Source organism: Fukomys damarensis, unplaced genomic scaffold (genome assembly GCF_012274545.1).
Source record: "Fukomys damarensis isolate Sample0158 unplaced genomic scaffold, DMR_v1.0_HiC HiC_scaffold_7, whole genome shotgun sequence".
Classification (NCBI taxonomy): domain Eukaryota; kingdom Metazoa; phylum Chordata; class Mammalia; order Rodentia; family Bathyergidae; genus Fukomys; species Fukomys damarensis.
The window spans coordinates 20,177,150-20,182,796 of NW_022900919.1; positions in this window are offsets into that span (position 1 = coordinate 20,177,150).

Sequence of the window (5,647 nt, forward strand, 5' to 3'; positions counted from 1 at the left end):
AGGAGGGGAACCCGCCAGTCCTTCGGAACCGCCCTCCCCGGCCGCCGCCCAAAGATTCAGCGGGATACGCAGTCTGTGCCGGCGACATGAAATCAAAACCGCGGGTCTCCTTCCTTCCTTCCCCCGTCAGCTAAGGTAACCTCCTCGGCACCGAGACTCCTCGAAGGCGTCCTCTCTGAAGGCCAGGGTGTTCCTGCTGGGCACAAGCTGGACCCAAACTGTCGCCAAGGACTTCCGTCCCGGGTCTGAGCAGTCAGTGTGGCCGCAGTACTGGCCCAAATTCCCCGGCAGTCGCCACAGTACAACAGACTCTCAAGTATCGAGATGTCGATGCTAACAACTGTATTTATCCAAACTTCCTGCTTCGTATTCCCTTTGTCAGTTCTTTTTTAAGGAGTTTTCTGTCCCTATTGATACCTCTTCCCCTGCACCTTGTGGCCTGCCCTGAAAATATCAGTATTCCATAAGATTCTATCCTCAGCACTCATCTCCGCCACACAGCTTCTCAGGACCTTCGGGCCTACTTTAAACTACTAGTGACTTCTAAATATCTATCACCAGACCAGATCACCTGGGAACCCCTCGGTATCCTCAGCTGGATGGTGAGCGGTTTCACTTATGCATCCTGCAGACATTTCAAATCCCATGTGTCCAAATCCTGCTATATTCTCTCGATAGAAGTAGCCAACTCACGGTGCAACACCCCGGGCTTACACCCTGCATCCAACATGTGTTCTCTCTGAGGTGTTTATCTCTCTCTCTGTCTATCCCACAACCCCCAGTGATTACACTATGTTGTCTTCACCTCCATTCTCGCTTTTACCAACCAGACCCTCCCAGTTAACAAGGTATTCTTCCCAAAAACAATAAATGCAGTGTGTTCCTCTTTCATATATAGATATATCTATATATGGTATTTCTAAGTAAAAGGTGAAATTTCTTATTTTCAGTTTTTATTTTTTATTAGTACATAATACTTTTTTTTCTGGGACTTGGTACATGTACATGCACAATATGCACCTTCGTTCTTTTCTCATCCCCTTCCCTCTCCTCCTCTCCTCCACCTCTTGATGCCTTTCACATTTAAACAAATCTATCTCCCTATTTCCTATCATCTTTTATTTTGATCTTTATAGTTTGGATTTCTCATACAAGAGAAACCCTGCAGTGTTTAAACTTGTGTTATTTTACATAACATTATGGTCTCCAGCTGTGTTCATTTTCCTGCAAATCACTCAAGTTTATCCTAAGTAAAATGTCTGATAAATAAGATGAAAAAATGTTAAATATTGCTGGCCATCAGAGAGTTGCAAATGAAAACAACACTGAGATTCCATCTTGCTCCAGAAAGAATGGCTGCCATCAAGACATTGAGTAGCACCAAATGCTGGTGGGGCTGTGGAGGGCAGGGGGCTTCTACATTATTGGTGGGAGTCTACACTGGTACAACCACAGTGGAGATCTATGTAGAGATTAAAAAAAAAAACTCAAAACTAGGGCCAGGGATTTAGCTCAGTGGTTCCACTGCCTGACTTCCAAGTGCAAGGTCCTGAGTTCAATCCTCAGTACCAAAACAAACAAATCAAACTAGAAATTACATTTGAGTCAGCTATTCTCCTAGGTGTCTTCCTAAAAGAGTTAAAGACATCATATTACATGCATATGTATCCACATACATGCATACCTATTCCTACAGAAGCACAAGGCATAACAGCTAAATTATGGGAGCAGCCTATATGTCCATCAACAGATGAATGGATATGGAAATGTAGTGTTTGTACACAATGGTGTACACCACTACTCTGCTATATACATGTATTTCATACATACAAGTGTCTCCCTATCACTCCCTTCCTGATAGGATACAAGTTCTTAGTACATCAAATAAATCCCTTTACAGACCAACTCCAGACTGTTTGCTTCAGCCATTTTCAATTTATTCATTTTTCCTTAAATGGTGCTGGTGGTGCTGGGTATCCAGACTGCAGCTTGACACCTTAAGCTACAGCCCCAGCCCTAAAACTACTGAAATAAGGTATTTACTGCTCTTTCAAATAAGACTTTATTTATTTATTTTTAGACAAGATCTCACTGTGTAGCCCAGGCTGGCCTTGAATTCTTGAGACTCCTCGTCCCTCAGCGTCCTCAGTACTGGGATTTCAGGCATGCACCACCATATCAAGCTCAAATAAGATATTTAAAAATCTATAAAGGAAATACACAGTAGAAAAGGAGGCAAAGGTTTAATTTATTATAGCTATAAATTTTCTTTTTTGTTGTTTTTGTTTCTATTTTAGTTTTTTTTTTTCTTTTAAATTTTATGTTGCTGTTGTGATAAGAGCCTCTATATGGTCCAGGCTGGCCTCAAACTTTCATCTTCTAGAGCCAAGGATTTAGCTCAGTAGTGCCACTTCCTGCCTTGCAAGCACAAAATCCTGAGTTCAATCCCCCCAAAAAACTTTCATCCCCCTGCCTCAGCCTCCTGAACAATGGGATTACAGGTGCAGATCACAACTCCTGGAACTTTTTTTTTTTTTTTTTTGAGAAAGGGTTACAGTAAATTGCTAAATTGCAAGCCCAGCTGCTCTGGAGACTTGAGGAAGGAGGATGGTAAATTCTAAGTCAGCCTGGGCAATCTGTCTCAAAAGAGCCAGGCATGGTAGTACATGTGTATAATCCTAGAATCCAAAGGCAGTTGGTTGCAAGTTTGACCCAGCTTGGGTGATTTAGTGAGACCCTGTCTCAAAATTTAAAAATAAAAAGGGTTGGGGTTTAGTTCAATCCCCAGTACTGCCAAAAAAAGGGAGAGATGGCCAGGGATTTAGCTCAGTGGCTCTGTGCCTGCTTCACAAATGCAAGGTCCTGAGGTCCTGAGTTTGATCCCCAGTACTGCAAAAAAGAGAGAGAGAACTAGAGTCTGGCTACTGCAGATAATCCCCAATTTAGGGTTGTGCAATTTATATTTCAATTATACAGTGGTACAAAGAAATAAATAATACACATTCAGTAGCAACTGTACTTGAATTCTGAATTTTAGTCTTTCCTCAGACAGGCAATATTCAATTCTTGCCCAGTCGTAGGCTAATATAAATGTCCTAGGATGGTTAGGGTGAGTGAGGAAAAGCTACGATGTTCAGTAGGTTAAATGTAATAAATACATTTTCAATCGACTATATTTTCAATTTATGATTTTTTTCCAGTACTAGGAATCAAACTCAGGACCTTGCACTTTTCAGGCAGTCATGGCATTGCTGAGCTGCATCCCTACCCACTACAATGGGTTTTTTGAGACATAACTACATCACAAGTGTGGAGCATCTATATTTCCCTCAATAGTAGGCTGGGTAGGTAAAGGATTGGATTTCTAATATAGTAGTTAAATGAAAGTAACAAATTATATGTTCATAAATATAAAGTAGATGTAGAGTTGGATAGGGATGTGCATGTGAATGGAGAAAAGGTATATACCAGCGTGTCAACAGTGGTTGGTCTCTCCAGGTAATTATTGTATTTGTGTGGGGCTTATGTATTTGCTTCTCCATATATACCAAGTTTTCTACAATAACCTAATAAAAATACTATTTTAGCCAGGTGTGCTGGTGCATACCTGTAATCCTAGCACTCGGGAAGCTGAGGCAAGAGTATTGCTGCTGTGAGTTTAAGATCATCCTGGGACTGGGGACTTAGCTCAGTGGTTCCAGCACCTGCCTCACAAACTCAAGGATGTGAGTTTGATACCCAGTACAAAAAAAAAAAAAAAGTTCATCCTGGACTACCTGGCAAGACCTTGTCTCAAAAAAACAAAACAAAACAAAAAAGTGTTGGGGGCAGGGATGTAGCAAGTGTAGCCTGGCAAGTGCAAGGTCCTGAGTTCGATCCCCTGAACTGGTGGGGGGAAGGAAAGAAGAGAAAAAAATTATTTTGAGGGAAGGAAAGTAAAAAGAATTAAGCTGTGTTATGTACATAGCCCAATTCCTCATGATGAATGTATTATGTGCTGCAAACACAAATTAATAAAAAGCTTTTTTTAAAGGAGGAAAGGTTGATTTGAAGAGATTTCAGTCCATAACTGGCTGGCACCAAGGCATGATGGCACATGCTACAGGGGCAACAGTTCATGGCAGCAGAACATAGCAAAGGCAGCAAGGGACAACCACAACTCTTTCTATCCCTCATTGTCTTATCCAGACTACTTAGGGTGAGTAGTCTGTCTTATCCAGACAACTTAATCCTAGTGCCCTTGAGCCTAGCATTGCATCGTGGATCAGTCACACACTCTAGATTCAGTCCTCTCAGAAAAAGCCCCACCTATGACTGCATGAGCCTTTGGGGGATATCTAAACATAAGCCATAACATTCTGCCCCTAGCCCGACAAAGACTCATACACATCTCTATGCAAAAGGCCTTTAGTCCACCTTCAAGAGTTTCCAAAGTCCTAACAGTTTCAGCTTTGCTGAAAAGTCCAACTCTCTGAGATCTAAGGTTGCAAGCCCCTGTACAAAGGAAAAGAAAATTAAATACTTTCCACACTCAAAGGCACAAGATAGACCTTTCCATTCCAAAAGTTACAAACAGAGGATACAAAGGAACAGGACCAAGTAAAACTAAAATCCAGCAGGGCAAACATTAAATCCCACAGTTCCACTTCCAGCATCCCTGGAAATCTGTAGTAAATTGTGAACTCCAAAGGGCTTGGGCAGCTCTATCCCTATGGTACCTTTGGTGGTGGTAGCTCCCATGGCTTCTCTCTGCAGCCAGCTCTGCTCCCTCCTTGCAGTTTTTCTCTGATGATCCACGTTCCTGGCTTCTCCAATCTTCTGGGGTTTCTACTAGACCTTTGGCTTCACACTCATGGCTTCACACACTGCCCTCTCAGGGGCACACTGTCTGGACTCCCAGGCCTTCTTCTGAAATGTGGGTGGAAGCCTTCCTGACCGTACAACTCTTGCATTCTGCAGGTGCCCAAAAACAGTGTCACGTGCATGAGGCCAAAGTCTGCTGCCAGCTGAAGCAGTACCCAGTCTTTCTTCTCTTGGCTGTAGGGGTTGAGTGCCTATGAATTATATCCCAAGGAACAACTTTCCTAGACCACCACCATTTTGGAAAATGGTACTCTAGGACTTTCTTTCCAAAATCTTTCACTTTTGCAATTTTGAGGCTGCAAAGTGTGGAGTCCTGCCACTTCTTATGATGCTCTCAGGTCATCTTTTCTATTCTCTTGTTCCTTCTCAGCAATCAAGATCTCCTCGGCTCAATCTTTGCAGTCCACATCTTTACTGGAGCTTCCTTTTTGGCCACTCAAAACGTTTTTTGAATCGTTCTGTTGGGCTCTTTGCTCTTGATTTTCAACATAAACCTGGCTAAAAGCAGCCAATAGTATCCATACCCTGGCCTCAACATTAGACTGTTTTGAAATTTCTTCTGCCAGATTAATTAGTCCACCACCCTTAATCTCAGTCTCAGGCAGCCTCTGGACACATGAGGAAAATATAGACAAATTGTATGCCAAGCCACAACACACATTGTCTGGAGTCCAACAGGCAGTGTAGTCCTTCTTCCCAGCAGAAACATCCTGAGCCTGGTCTTCACCAGCTTTCTGATCTTCTGGGCTCTGACCAGAATTTTCCAAACTAAAGCGTTTCAGCT